The 15,900-nt window shown below is 41.3% G+C and overlaps 1 protein-coding gene across 9 annotated transcripts in view; it reads left to right on the top strand.

Annotated features, from left to right (window-relative positions):
* PPCDC (phosphopantothenoylcysteine decarboxylase) overlaps positions 1 to 15,900 on the top strand; it is a 108,214-nt gene that overhangs the window by 38,667 nt on the left and 53,647 nt on the right. For 8 of the 9 annotated variants that reach the window (XR_009531784.1, XR_009531788.1, XR_009531789.1 and 5 more), the window contains one exon: positions 3,164 to 3,324. The gene's annotated coding sequence lies outside the window, so the exon portion shown is untranslated. Of the gene's footprint in view, positions 1 to 3,163; positions 3,325 to 4,826; positions 5,019 to 15,900 lie in introns of those variants that run through there. The other variant, XR_009531787.1, reaches the window with a different exon arrangement.

The raw sequence follows: 15,900 nt of genomic DNA, 5'->3' as shown, positions 1-15,900 counted from the left end.
TTAACCTCCATGTGTTTGTATTTTTTACAGATCTTTTCCTGTAATTGATGTCCAGTCTCATAGCAGAACTCTCACTCTTGATCCCCTCTGTCTCTGACATTCTGTTAGTCCCCAGACAGTTTTTGACAAGGGCTCCAACCCATGCCCTCTGAAACTTCCCACTGCCATCCACCAACCTCCAGTTCTGGGTCCCCCAATGTTTCTATCCTCTGTCTTCTCTCCACTTGGCCTGTCTAGTCTCTGCTGAGTTCTGGGGGCTAGGGCCAGTCACAGTATTTTTTTTAATTGAAGAATAACATATATTATACCAACCAGATCAAGCTAGAGAACACTTTCAGGTCCATCCTTTTAAAATGGCTCCTTCCTCTAGTCTCCTACAGCTTTATTATTGGACACTTGGCAGGTGTTACCTTTCATGCCAGCTAGTTGGAGGAGAGGGAAGCATCCTGTGCACCATTTTTGCCTCTCCCCACCTGACCTAGCACAGTGTAGGGCCCATAGGAGGTGCTCCTTTAGGTCCATTAGATGGAAGGGTGTGGAATTTCCCAAGTGTGTTTTAGCATATGTGTTCAGTTGCCCCTCAGAAATGCAGGAGAGGTGACAGATGAAGGATGCGATCACCAGAGTGTAGGAAAAGCCCTGAGCACCAAGTGTGCTGGTTTTGCTCAGGTGACCGGTCACCCCCAGGATGATGTGTGCAGGCCTGGAGGCACACATTCCCGGCAGAGGGCTCAGGTGTGTAGAACTCCTTGTGTGGAATGCCCTTCCTAGATGGCACTGGCTACAGCATGGATCTGGCCAAGCTCTCATCCTGGCCCCAGGAACTTCAGGTTTGAGCACCCACCATGGCAGGATCAGAGAGCCAAAGGAATAGGGCCAGGCCCAGCTCAGGGAGCCTTTGAAGTCAGATGCCTGGTGCAGAATGCTCTGAAGGAGGCCAGAGCACACAGATTCTCAGTTGGACGCCAAGACCTCCCCTGCTGGCTTAGGAGAGGCTATCCCTTTTCTCCTCTTGCTTTATGGCCTTGCTTAGGAGATGGTATCCTCAAGGAAATAGAGCCGTGGCCTGGGCTTGAGCAGCAAAATGGGTGCAGCAGGAAGGAGCTGGAGGGCGGTGGGGAGGCAGGGTAGTGTGGGGATGTGGTACATGAAGTCTAACAACTGTCCTGAAAAATTGTGTATCCAGACTGTTGGAAGATTTGAAGACACCCTCTTTGCTCTAAGCAGAGAAGAACCTCTTTTCTGAGGTCCAGATGCCAGTTGTCACTGAGGGTCTTCCTCTTGGGTATGTTCTGAGTCCCTCAGACCATATTGTTCCTGTCTCCTCTTATCTCTCTCTTGTTTTTTTGGGCTGCATTGAGTCTTCGTTGCTGCGTGTGGGCTTTCTTTAGTTGCGGCAAGTGGGGGCTACTCTTCATTGTGGTGTGCGGGCTTCTCATTGCAGTGGCTTCTCTTGTTGTGGAGCACGGGCTCTAGGCACGCAGGCTTCAGTAGTTGTCACATGCAGACTCAGTAGTTGTGGCTCATGGGCTCTTGAGTGCAGGCTCAGTAGTTGTGGCGCACAGGCTTAGTTGCTCTACAACATGTGGGATCTTCCCAGACCAGGGATCGAACCTGTGTCCCCTGCATTGGCAGGCGGATTCTAAACCACTGCACCACCAGGGAAGTCCCTCCTCTTATCTCTTTGACTGTAGTAAATAGGGGTATCATCCAAGGCTTGGGGACACTGGGTGAACCTCTGATTTTACATGATATCTGTTATTTCAAGGCTCAGTACAGAGATTGGATCCCAGGTCCACCTGACACCAAATTTGTTTTAAGGCAGCATGGTGGCATAGTCTTATTATCAGGGATGGGCTGTCCCTCCATGGTTGGTAGAGGCATGATCCTGAGCATATGATGTTAATAGGAAGGGAGAGACAGAGGAAGAGAAGTGCACATCGCTCAGTGCAGAGGATAAGGACTGACTGAGGTATCTTAGACCAACTTCTGAATGGGGAAGGCTGGGATCTTAACATTTCCTGAGTATCTGTGGTGTGCCCAGCACTTGCTTATGTGTGATCTGCAAAGGTATATTATTATCCTTATTTTACTAAAAGGGAAGCTGATGCTCAGGGGATTTACCCAATCAGAGTAAAAAAATGTGGAGATGGGTTTTGAGCCAGGTGTGTCCAGCTCCATGGTTGGCCCTCTTTTTCCTCCATAGAACATGATCTCCAGGTGATATGAGCATGCCTTCGGGCTGGGATGTCAGCCCTGAAATAAAGAGCCAGTTTTCAGACATTTGAGGGAAGTCTTTTTTTAAATTTAATTGTTTATTTTTGGCTGCGTTGGGTCTTAGTTGCATCACGCAGGATCTTCGTTGAGGCATGCGGGATCTTTCATTGCAGCGCTTAGGCTTCTCTCTAGTTGTGAAGTGCAGATTTTTTCTCCTCTAGTTGTGGCATGCAGGTTCCAGGGCATGTGGGCTCTATAGTTGTGGCACATGGGTTCCAGAGCCCATGGGCTCTGTAGTCTGCAGCACACAGGCTCTCTAGTTGAGGTGCATGAGCTCAGTAGTTGTGGCGCATGGGCTAAGTTGCCCCGCAGCACGTGGGATCTTAGTTCCCTGACCAGGGTTCGAACCCACGTCCCCTGCATTGTAAGGCAGATCCTTTACCACTGGACCACCAGGGTAGTCCCTGAGGAGAGTCTTTAACATGTAAGAGAGGCCAAAACAATAGAAAAAGGGAACTCAGAAACAAAGATGCTGCAAAGAGCAGATGAAAACTTCAAAGAAACTATTGTTCATAATCTTAGACTGGAAGAGATATTGCATCCTGAAACAAGAACAGGATGCCATAAAAAGGGAACAATAAAAAGCAAACAAGTAAGAAATTTAAAATGTGATAACCAAGTGGTAGAAAGATAAAGTCAAGGAAACCTTTCAGAAAGTTAAACAGAAAGAAACAGAAATGGATAATAGGATGAAAGAGATAAGAAACCCGTTACGTCCCCCTTTGCCTGGCAAAGTAATAAAGCTGTCCTTTTCTACTTCACCCAAAACTCTGTCTTATTTGATTTGGCACTGATGTACAGAGAGGCCGAGCTTTCGGTAACAGTAAGAAGAGTTAGAGGCCATGACATTTGAGCTATGATCTTCTTTCTCTCTCTCCCCTTCCAGGTCATTGTGAAAGAAGCTCTGCTCTAGGCCGTTACAGCCAAGAACACAGGGTTCTCTCTATCCCCAGGGCCCAGTTGAGAGCTAAGGTATCTCCCTGAGAGTGGCAGACCACCAGCATTTCTCATCTCCCTCACCTCTGTGTTGCAGAAGCTCTATTCCAGGTAAGAGTAGCTGAGAGGGCTGGGGCTCTCTTCCTCAACCCATTCCCAACTTATAGGGTGGAACCTCTACCCTAGGTATGGAAGCCTGAGGATACTGAGGCCTTGATCTCCCTCACCCTGGTTCACTTATAGAGTGGAGGTTCCATTCTGGGAGAGGCCAGTTTAGAAGACCAAAGGCTACTGCCACAACCCAGAACCCTTGTAAAGCAGGGGTGCTTTACAAGACACCAGCTTCAGAGCAATGGCACAGAAGTTTTGTACAGGGAGAGAGGAAGTCCATAAGAGGGAGTCCATAAGAACATAAGAACTCTGATGCCCTCCGCAAGGGAACTTATTTGCAACAGAGTGTGGGGAAATACAAGCACATGGGTGCTCTCAAAAACAATGGAGATATTGATGGTAAGCAAAGTCTGGTAGTGCTTTGAGAAAAACAAGCTAAAAATTAGACTAAGTAGAAGTTTGCCAGAGAGAAGCAGGCAAAGAGATAACTAAGAGCCCTCTTGAGGTCAGAACAAACTTCAGAGACTGACCTCAAAGACTACTTCTGCAAAGGGTCTTCATTTCATTGGATCAGACTGTGGAGCAATTTATGCCCCAGGGCATTGTTGAAAACAATAGCGCAATTAGTCAGCAATTAGTGGAGGCAAACAGCTGGGTGTGATACCAATAGAGACAGCTTAACAGAATGGTCAAGGAAAGAGATGAACAGAGCCCTTTTAAAACCACTGTCATTCCAGAGTGACTGCACATATCCAAGGCTATGCAGTTTAGGAGTGAAATCAGTCTACACACTGAGGGGGAAGTAAATTTCAAAATAGTTTAGCCAGATCACAAAATAAATAAACAAACAGCAAGAAGAAGAAGCTGGGGGGAGAGGAGGATGGCTAGTATCCAGAGTTGCTGCAATGTATTATCTAAAATTTTATTACAAATATAATAAAATTATAAACACACGGTTTTCAATAAAAAATTATGAAACATACAAAGAAAGAGGAAAATGTGACCAATATAAAAGAAAAAAAAAAGCAGTCAACAGAGCTGCTTTTGAGAGGGTCCAGATATCAGACTTAGCAGGCAAAGATTTCACAGCAAATATGTTCAAAGAACAAAAGGGAACCATGCATGAAGAAGTAAAGTATGACGATAGTGTTGCCAAAATCTTGGCTGCCTGTACACTGATGCGGAAATGAGATATGGAGACAGAGTTCTGGAGGAGAAATAAAGGGTGGCTTTATTCTTTGCCAGGCAAAGAGGGGAACACAGCAGGCTAGCACCTCAAGAACTGTGCCCCCCTCCCTGGGGAATAGGGAGAGGTCTTATAGTTGGGGCTTGTGGTCAGGGGTGTGCAATAAGAATCAAGGCAGTAACAGTCCTGCATTCTTCTTTCTTCTGCAGAGTTTCAAAAGGGTGGGGTTTCTGACAAGATTAGGGTGTGTGCAGGGTCTCAGGTGGTCAGTCTCCTATCTTGATGAGCTTCTCTGGTCCCTTTAATCTTGCCTCAGGTGGTTTTCTGGCTGCTCCTCCCTTGATTTGCAATCTGCCCTTTGGAACTCAAGGAAGGTCATGGAGGCTGGAGTCTTGCCTACAAGAAATGGGGGACAAAAATTCCTCTGTACTTGGGAGCCCCATAGGGCCCTGCTCAGTTTCATTTGTATCTCATCAAATAGATAATATCAATAAAGAGAAAGACATTAAGATACAATTGGAAATTCTGAGTGTGAAAAATATAAGAATTTAAAAGAAAAGTCCAATAGATGGACTCAGCAGTAGACTTGAGCTGGCAGAAGGAAGAATTGGCAAACTTGAAGATAGGTTGATAGCGAATATGTAATATGAAGAACAGAGAGAAAAAAGAATGAAGAAAAAAGAACAGAGCTTTAGAGAAAAGTGAGATACTGTTAAATGTACCAATATAAGCATAATAGGAGTACCAGAAAAAGAGGAGGAAGAGAAAATTTAAAAATACTTGAAGAAGTAATGGCTAAAAACTTCCCAATTTTGATGAAAAACATTCATCTACACATCTAAGAAGCTCAATGAACTCCAAGTAAGATAAATATGAAGAGAGCCACACCCATATGCATTGTAGTAAAATTTTGAAAGTCAAGGACAAAGAGAAAATATTGAAAACAGCAAGAGAAAAATGATTTGTCATGTCCAAAGAAACCCTAATAAAAATAACAGCTGCCTTCTCATCAGAAACAATGGAAGCCAGAAGACAGAGGGATGACATATTCGAAATGCTGAGAGAAAAAAAACTGTCAACCAAAAATCTTCTTTCAGCAAAACTAGCTTTCAGAAATGAAAGTGAAATAAAGACATTTCCAAGTACAGTAAGTCCCCTATATACGAACCAGTTCCGTTCTGAGAGTGCATTCTTAAGTCCAATTTGTTCGTAAGTCCAACAAAGTTAGCCTAGGTACCCAACACAATCGGCTATGTAGTACTGTACTGTAATAGGTTAATAATACTTTTCACACAACATAAAAAACAAACACACAAAATAAAGGAAACATTTTCAATGTTACAGTACGGTACCTTGAAAAGTACAGTATTACAGTACAGCAGCTGGCATACAGGGGCTGGCATCAAGTGAACAGACAAGAAGAGTTACTGACTGGAGGAGGGAGAGGAGGTGGGGGATAGTGGAGTTGAAGGATCATCGCAATAGGAGATGGAGGGCAAGCTGCAATATCACTCATGCCTGACATTGATAGAATACATGTTCACATCTTTGACAGTTTGAAATTTGAAGGTTCATATGTAGGGGACTTACTGTAAAAAAAAATTGAGAGAATTCGTTGCTAGCAGACCTACCTTACAAGATATACTAAAGGAAGTTCTTGAGACTGAAAGCAAGTGACCTCAGGCAATAATTCGAAACTATATGAGAAAACAGAGTGTTAAAGACAATTAGGTAATTTATAAGATAGTATAAGTGTATATTTCTTCTTTTTCTCTTAACTGATTTAAAAAGCAATTATATAAAACATGTCTATAATTGTATTGTTGGTTATATAACATATAGAAATGCAGTGTATTTGACAATAACAGCACAAAGGAGGTGGGTGGAAACAACTTTGTATTAGAATAAAGAAATGACAACAGATTGTAATTTGGATCCACAGGAACAAATGAAGAGAGCCGGAATTGGTAAATAACAAACTCTATAACTATATATCCTCTCCCTTCTTCTCTCAGCTTCTTTAAAAGACATACAAATATTAAAAAAGTAAGAATTATAACAATTTATTATTGGATTTATAACTTATATAGACATATACAATACACTGTATACTATTTATTTTATAAATTAGTAATAATTAATAATAAATAACTATAATAACAATAATAGCACAAGGAAAAGGAGTATATAAATAAATGTGTAGGAATAATATTTTTACAGCTCACTGGAATTAAATTCAAATAAATTTGAATCAGACTCTGATAAGTACTAAGAAAATAACTCAAAAATAGTGAAAATATAGTGAAAAAATTATTAAAGAAATTAAAATGTTATATCAGAAGGTATTCACTTAGTGTAAAACTAAGCAGTAAAGGAAGGAGAAAGGAACAAAAAAGATATAAAACATATAGAAAACAAAAAGTAAAATAGGAGACATAAATCCAGCTATATCAATACAACACTATACGTGAGTATATTACACAATCTGGTCAAAAGGCAGAGAAGGTCATACTGGACTGAAGAAACAAGATCCAACTCTATGATATCTAAAAGATAAATGCTTTAGATTAAAAAATGCTAATAGATTGAAAGTAAAAGTATAGATAAAGGTCTCTTATGTAAAAAAAACAAAACAAGAGTAAGCTGGAGTGGCTCTACTAATATCAGACAAAATAGACTTTAAAACAAAACTTGCGGGCTTCCCTGGTGGCACAGTGGTTGAGAGTCCACCTGCCGATGCAGGAGACACTGGTTCGTGCCCCAGCCCGGGAAGATCCCACATGCTGCAGAGCGGCTGGGCCCGTGAGCCACGACCGTTGAGCCTGCGCGTCCGTCCGGAGCCTGTGCTCCGCAACGGGAGAGGCCACAACGGTCAGAGGCCCGCGTACCGCAAAAAAAAAAAAAAAAAAAAAAAAACTTGCAACGAGAGATAAAGAAGAACATTTTATAGTGATAAAAGGGCCAGTCCATCAGAAGACATAACAATTATAAACATATAATTGTTATGTCTGAAAAGACAACACCAATATGCATTAAGCTAAAACTGACAGACTTGAAGGGATAAATAGACAATTCAGCAGTAATACTCAGAGACTTCAATATCCCACTCTAAATAATGGGTAGTACAACTAGAAAGAAGAGCAGCAAGGAAATGGAAGAGCTGAATAACACTATAAGCCAAACAGACCTAACAGATATCTAGGGAACTCTCCACTCAAACAGCAGAATACATATTCTTCTCAAATGCACATAGAGCATCCTCTGATATAAACCATATGTTAGGCCATAAAACAAACCTCAATAATTGTAAAAGGATGGAAATTATAAAAAGCATGTTCTCTGACTACAATGGAATTCAATTACAAATCAATAACAGAAAGAAATTTGAGAATTTTACAAATATGTGGAAAATAGGAGCATACTTCTAAGAAATCAATAGGCCAAAGAAGAAATCACAAGGCAAAGTAGAAAATACTTTGAAGTAAATAAAAATGAAGACACACCATATCAAAATTGATGGCATGCAGCTAAGGCAGTGCTTCAAGGGAAATTTATAGCTTCAAATGTGTCTATTATAAGATAAAAATGATTACGAATCTATAACCCCACTTACCACCTTAAGACACTGGAAAGGAGTGCAAACCAAATCTAAAGCAAGCAAAGGAAGGAAATAATAGAAACTAGAGTGAAATTTAATGAAATAAGAGTAGAAAAACAAAGAGAATATAAATGAAACAAAAAGTCAATTCTTTGAAATGACAAACAAAATTGAACAAACTTTTAACTAGACTGACCAAAAGAAAAGAGAAAGAAGACTCAAAATACTAAAATTGAGAATGAAAGAGAAAACATCACTACTGATTTTAGAGATATAAAAAGGATTATAGGACTTCCCTGGTGGCACAGTGGTTAAGAAACTGCCTGCCAATGCAGGGGACACGGGTTCAAGCCCGGGTCCAGGAAGATCCCACATGCTGCAGAGCAACTAAGCCCGTGCGCCACAACTACTGAGCCTGCAAGCCACAACTACTGAGGCTGTGAGCCACAACCACTAAAGCCTGCGCACCTAGAGCTCATGCTCCGCAACAAGAGAAGCCTCTGCAAGGAGAATCCTGTGCACCACAATGAAGAGTAGCCCCCACTCACTGCAACTAGACAAAGCTTGTGTGCAGCAAGAAAGACCCAACACAGCCAAAAATAAATAAATAAATAAAATTTTAAAAAGGATTATAAGTGAATATTATGAACAACTTATACCAGCAAATTGGATAATTTAGATAAAATGGACAAATTCCTAGAAAGACAAAAACTACTGAAACTGATTCAAGAGGAAATAGAAAATATGAATAGACCTATAACAGGAAATTGAATTAGTAATTTTAAAACTTTCAACAAGGAGAGACCAGACCCAGAATTCACTGGTGAATTCTACTAAACATTTGAAGAAGAATTAACACCAATTCTTCACAAACTCTTCCAAAAAATGGAAGAGGGAAAACTTCTTGTCTTGTTCTATGAGACTAGTACTACCCAGCTACAAAACCAGACAAAGGCATCACAAGAAAATAAAATTATGAACCAATATCTTTTATGAATATATATGCAAAAAAATCATCATCAAAATATTAGCAAACTAAATCTAGCAAGATGAAAAGGATTTCCACCACGACCAAGTGGAATATTCTCCAGAAATACAAGGCTCAACATACAAAAATTGATCAATATAATACACCATGGTAATATAATAAAGGACAAAAACCACACATATAATAAAGGACAAAAATCATTTCAATAGATGAAAAAAATTTTTTGACAAAATCCAACACCCTTTCATGATTAAAAAAAAAGAAAGAAAAAAAACTCAGTAAATTCGGAATAGAAGGGAACTGCATCAACCTGATACAAGGAATCTATGAAAAATCTATTACTAACATCATACTTAATGGCAAAAGCCTGAAAACTTCCCCCTACAATCAGGAACAAGACAAGGATGTCCACTCTCACCACTTCTATTCAACAAGGTACTGAGGGATTTATCCAGGGCAATTAGCCAAGAAGAAGAAATAAAAGACATTAAAATTGAAAAGGAATTTCTATTTGCAGAGGACATGATCTTGAATATTGAAAATCCTAAAAAATTGCTAGAACCAATAAACAAATTCAACAAGTTTTCAGAGTATAATATCTATATACAAAAATCAACTGTATATTTACACATTAGCAATGAATGATATGAAGATGAAATTAAGAAAACAATTCCATTTACTATAGCATCAAAAAGAATAAAATATTTAGGAGTAAATTTTTAAAAAGAAGTTCAAAACTTATATTCTGAATACTCAAACATTGTTGAAAGAAATTAAAGATGACCTAAATAGATAGAAAGATATTTGTGTTTGTGAATTGAAGGAAAATATTAAGATAGCAATATTCTCCAAACTAATCTACAGATTAATACAGTCTTTATCAAAATCTCAGCTGGCTTCTTTGCAGAAACTGATAAACTGATGAAAAAATTCATATGAAAATTCAAGAATCCTGAATAGCCAAACAATCTTGAAAAAAAAGCAAAGTTGGGGGCTTCCCTGGTGGCACAGTGGTTGAGAGTCCGCCTGCCGATGCAGGGGACACAGGTTTGTGCCCCAGTCTGGGAAGATCCCACATGCCGCAGAGCGGCTGGGCCCATGAGCCATGGCCGCTGAGCCTGCGTGTCCGGAGCCTGTGCTCCACAACAGGAGAGGCCACAACAGTGAGAGGCCCGCGTACCGCAAAAAAAAAAAAAAAAAAAAAAAAAAAAGCAAAGTTGGAGAACTCACTTCCTGATTTAAAAACTTACCACAAATCAATGGTAATCAAGACAGTGTGGTACTGGCCCAAGAATAGACATACGGATCAATGGAACTGAACTGACAGTCCAGAAATAAACCCACACATCTATGGTCAACTGACTTTCAACAAGGGTGCCAAGACCATCCAATGGGGAAAGAATAGTCTTTTCAACAAATGGTTCTGGGACAACTGAGTATCCACATGTGAAGGATGAAGTTGAATCCTTATCTCACACCATATACAAAAATTAACTCAAAATGGATCAAAGACCTAAATGTAAGACCTAAAACTAAAAAACTCTTAGAAGAAAATTTAGGGTAAACCTTCATGACCATGAATTTGGCAAAGTATTCTTAGAAATGACACTATAAACATGAGCAACAAAAGGAAAAATAGATACATTAATCAAAATTAAAATCCTTTTTGCTTCAAAGAACTGTTTTGTGTTGGTTTCAGCCTATCAGTAGTGATGCTATTGGCTAAAAATGCCTTAGGCATTCTCCTGGCCTCATACTACTTGTGGCAAGCCGCCGTAGACATTTCCCAGACTGGAGCCAGTGTTGAGGTTGGACTGGCCCTTGTGGTTCTATTATGATTGCAAGATGCACCTCAGCAACAACTATCAGAGAACTTTGAAAAATCAAGGTTTATTATTCACAGGTCCTGGAAGGTACAGGGCATCCCCAAGGATCACACAATGAGGTTGTGGGGAGAGAGAAAGTGCGGACCCGGGGTTCTGCCCTTGGGGTTGAGGGTGGGGTGCCTAGGATTTCATGGCTTCACTCTTTACTGGCAAATTTAAAGCATAAGAGTGGGAATTAGGGCGTGGGAAGGGAAAAGCAGAGTCAATCAAGTGTCCAGTTACTCCAGGGCTTTCTGAAAGGAGAACTTCATGGGTGGGGTCGCCTGGCTACTTATCTATTTGTTTAACTAGAAGCTATGTCATACAGCTGGCAACATGTTTATTTGAGATGGATGTCTTGAAATGGATGCCTCAGAAATCAAAAGCTTAATGCCAGACACTTACATTACAATACATAAAATCTTAATGTCAGGCATTTATACTACAAGGACACTATATTAATTTCCTAGGGCTGCCATAACAAAGAACCACAAACTGAGTGGCTTAAAACAATAGAAATTTATCTTGTCACAGTTCTGGAGGCTGGAAGTCCAAAATCAGGGTATTGACAAAACCATTCCCTCTGAAATCTGTAGGAGAGAATCCTTCCTTGCCACTTCCTAGCTTCTGGTGATAGTCGTCAATCCTTGGCATTCCTTGGCTTACAGCTGCATAATTCCAACCTCTACCTCTGTCATAACATGGTGTTCTCTGACATCACAGTGACTGGTAATGGACACAGGGTTTCCATATGTATCTTCACAACATCTTCTTATAAGGATACCAGTCATATTGAATTAAGGCCCACTGTATTGCAGTTTGACCCTAGCTTAATTAATTACATCTGCAATGACTCTATTTTCAAATAAGGTCACATTCTGAGAAACTGGGGGGGTTAGGACTTCAACAGATCTTTTTGGGAAACATAATTCAACTCATAACAGACACTATCAGAGGTGAAAAGACAACCCATAGAATGTGAGAAAGTACTTATAAATTACGTATCTGATAAGGGACTTGTATTTAGAATATATAAAGAACTCTTAACCCAGTAATAAAGACAATTTAACCCAATTTTTTTTTTTTTTTTTGGCCGCACCATGTGGCATGTTGGATGTTAGTTCCCCCACCAGGGGTCGAACCCATGCCCCCTGCAGTGGAAGCATGGAGTATTAACCACTGGACTGCCAGGGAAGTGTGTAATTTAACCCCATTTTTAAACGGGCAAAGGAGGGAATTCCTTGGCAGTCCAGTTGTTGGCACTCTGTGCTTTTGCTGCCTAGGGCTCAGGTCAATCCCTGGTCAGGGAACTAAGATCCCACAGGCCACGTGGCATGGCCAAAATAATAATAATAATAATAAAATAGAATAAAACGGGCAAAGGAGATGAATAGACATTTCTCTAAGGAAGGTATACAAATGGCCAACATGAAAACATGTTCAACATCATTAACCATTAGGAAAATGAAAATCAAAACCACAGTGAGGGCTTCCCTGGTGGCGCAGTGGTTGAGAGTCTGCCTGCCGATGCAGGGGACACAGGTTCGTGCCCCGGTCCGGGAAGATCCCACACGCCACAGAGCAGCTGGGCCCGTGAGCCATGGCCACTGAGCCTGTGCGTCTGGAGCCTGTGCTCCGCAACGGGAGAGGCCCCAACAGTGAGAGGCCTGCGTACAGAAAAAAAAAAAAAAAAAAAAAACCACAATGAGATACCACTTTACATCCACTTATAATAAAAAAGGTAATAACGAGTGCTGTGATGGATGTAAAGAAATGGGGACCCTCAGAGTGCTGGTGGCAATGTAAAATGGTACACTTGCTTTGGAAAACGGTCTGGCTGTTCCTCCAATGGTTAAACATAGAGTTGCCATATAAGCCAGCCAATTCTACTCCTAGGTATATACCCAAGAGAAATGAAAACATATGTTCATACAAAAACTTGTACAAAGATGCTCATAGCACCATTATTTATAATAGCCAAAAAGTTGAAAAACTCAGAAGTCAATCAATTGACAGATGAATAAACAAAATGTGGTGTATCCATACAAGGCAATATTATCCAGCCATAAAGTAGAATGAAGTGCTGATACATAACACAATATGAGTGAACCTTGAAAACATTGTGCTAAGTGAAAGTAGCCAGTCACAAAAGACCACATATTATATGATTTCATCTATTTGAATGTCCAGAACAGGAAAATCTATACAGAGAGAAATAGATTAGTGGTTGCCTAGGTCTGAGTGATTTGCGGGGAGGTGGAGAGTGACTGGTAATATACAGAGTTTCTTTTGTGGGTGATGAAAATATTCTAAAATTAATTGTAGTGATAGTTGTTCAACTCTATGAATACACTAAAAAACCATTGAATTGTACAGTTTAAATAACTGAATCATATGGTATGTGAATTGTACCTCAAAAAAGCTCTTTTTAAAAATGGAGGACTTCCTTGGTGGCACAGTGGTTAAGAATCTGCCTGCCAATGCAGGGGACATGGGTTCAAGCCCTGGTCTGGGCAGATCCCACATGCTGTGGAGCAACAAAGTCCGTGCACCACAACAACTGAGCCTGTGCCCTAGAGCCCGCGAGCCACAACTACTGAGCCCATGTGCCTAGAGCCCGTGCTCTGCAACAAGAGAACCACTGCAATGAGAAGCCCATGCACCACAATGAAGAGTAGCCGTTGCTCACCGCAACTAGAGAAAGCCCGCGTACAGCAACAAAGACCTAACACAGCCAAAAATAAAATAAATAAAATAAATTAATTAATTTTTTTTAATGGAGAGAAGATTCCAGAAAGTGATATTAGATCTTATACAAAGGATCAGGAATCAGATCAGAATCAGACCTCTTAATAGCAACATTTGAAGCTAGAAGTCCTCAAAGCAATGCCTTAAAGATGCTGAAGAAAAAGTATTTTCAGCTGAGAATTATATACCCAGCCAAAATATCAATACAATGTGAGAGTAGAATGTAGATATTTTCAGATATGCAAGGTTTGAAAAACTTTATCTCCCATGCAGACTTCCTCAGGAAGCTACTGAAGGATGTGCTCCACCTCCTAGAAGGACATAAAACAAGAAAGAAAAAATTGAATCCAGGAAAACCAGAGATAATTAAAGAAAGAAGTTTCAGTATGTTGGCCAGGAGAAGTCCCAGGATGACAGCTCTGTGGCTGATCTAGAGCTATTAGTTCAGATGGAGGCAGGAGAACCAGAAACTCCAGTAGAGGAGTCTCAGAGGGAAAAAAGAAATAAGGAATTGGAACTGATAATGAAAATGTGTATCAAGAATCATTTTACAGGGCTTTTGCAGGGTGTGGGAAGGGTCAAAAAAAAAAAGCAAATGAAAAAATGAGTCAACGATTACCCTGAAGAGAGAAAAAAGTTTACAAAGAAAGGAAAGGTAGTTACAGCATATTACTTGGCTCAGCCATGAGCACTATTGATTGATTGTGAATGTAACCAAGAAATGTGGTGTCATGCTATTGAAAGGAGAGGGAACAGGGTGTAAGTGAACCTCATCTATCATGAGAGGAAGGCCAAGAGACAATATCTAAATTGGACCTCTCTGGAGATAATAATAACAATAAATGCTTTATTTAGGAGATAAAAACCCAGAAGAAATAACAGAATGAGTTGAGGCAGTCACTTCTGGAGAGCAGGGTGGAGTGACGTAGGAGGGTGCTGTCTTTGTTCTAACCCTTTAGCACAGTTTAACTCTGTAAACAATTTTCGCACATGAGTTCGGGAAGATAAAAATTAATTGAGGGCTTCCCTGGTGGCGCAGTGGTTGAGAGTCCGCCTGCCGATGCAGGGGACACAGGTTCGTGCCCCAGTCTGGGAGGATCCCACATGCCGCAGGGCGGCTGGGCCCGTGAGCCATGGCCGCTGAGCCTGCGCGTCCGGAGCCTGTGCTCCGCAACGGGAGAGGCCACAACAGTGAGACGCCCGCCTACCGCAAAAAAAAAAAAAAAAAAAAAAAATTAATTGAAAGACAGATGAGAAGAAACATGACAACAGTAAGGGTCTTACCTTTTGAGACACTTCTGTCCTCTGAATTCCCCTTTTAAAACTGAGCAAACAACCCCATCCGTCTTTTCAGCCATCTCATAAATTGCATTCTCAGCCTGTGAGGCATGTATGATAAGGGTTCTTGTGAGGGCCAAAAGAGATGCTGCTTCGTAAAACATGAAGTTGCATGTGGTTTAAAAGGTTGTTATCAGGCAGGACAGAAGGAAATATCCCCATGTTACACACAGGAAAACAGAGACCCCCCCCAGCCCAAAATGGAAGTAGTCCCCCAAATTGCACAGCTGGCGGAGCTGGAGTTCTGACTCCCTGTCTGGCTTTCACTCAGCTGGCATCAGGCCCAGGGACCTCTTAGCAATCATGCTTCCCCACCTCCCCTCTCTCCCAGCTGACCCCACCCTTGCCCCCAGACACTTTCCACAACTTCCCTGGCTCTGAGCCTCACCTGGAGGGTGATTAATGTGAGGGCCCTTGTCATCAGGACTGAGTTCTCATTCTGGTCACACTCTGAGCCCTGATCCTGGTCATAGACTGATCCCTGATGCTGGTTGCAGACTGAGCGCCTCATCCCTTGCCACTAAATCCCTTAATAATATTTACAACCAAACAAGCTGGGCCTGGCCTAGAAGACATGGATGGCTGGGTTCCATCCCTCTCCAGTGCTGTCTCAGGGTCAGGGTTGGTGCAACTGTGGCCTGGCTAAAGTCTGTGACATGGTTTGCCTCCATCCTGGACTAGACTCAAAGCCACAGCCTGTGCCCATTCCATTTCTGTCCCCTCCCACTGCTGTTCCTTGTGCGGGTGGGGGATTGTGGGGCCCATGGTACACTTTGAGCAGAGATTGTCTGTGATGAGTCATCCTTCCTCACAACAGAGGAGTCTAGCATGGATAGCAGTTTTTCTGACTTCT

This window comes from Mesoplodon densirostris, chromosome 4, assembly GCF_025265405.1.
Source record: "Mesoplodon densirostris isolate mMesDen1 chromosome 4, mMesDen1 primary haplotype, whole genome shotgun sequence".
Lineage (NCBI taxonomy): Eukaryota > Metazoa > Chordata > Mammalia > Artiodactyla > Ziphiidae > Mesoplodon > Mesoplodon densirostris.
This window is presented reverse-complemented; position numbering and strand designations above follow the sequence as displayed.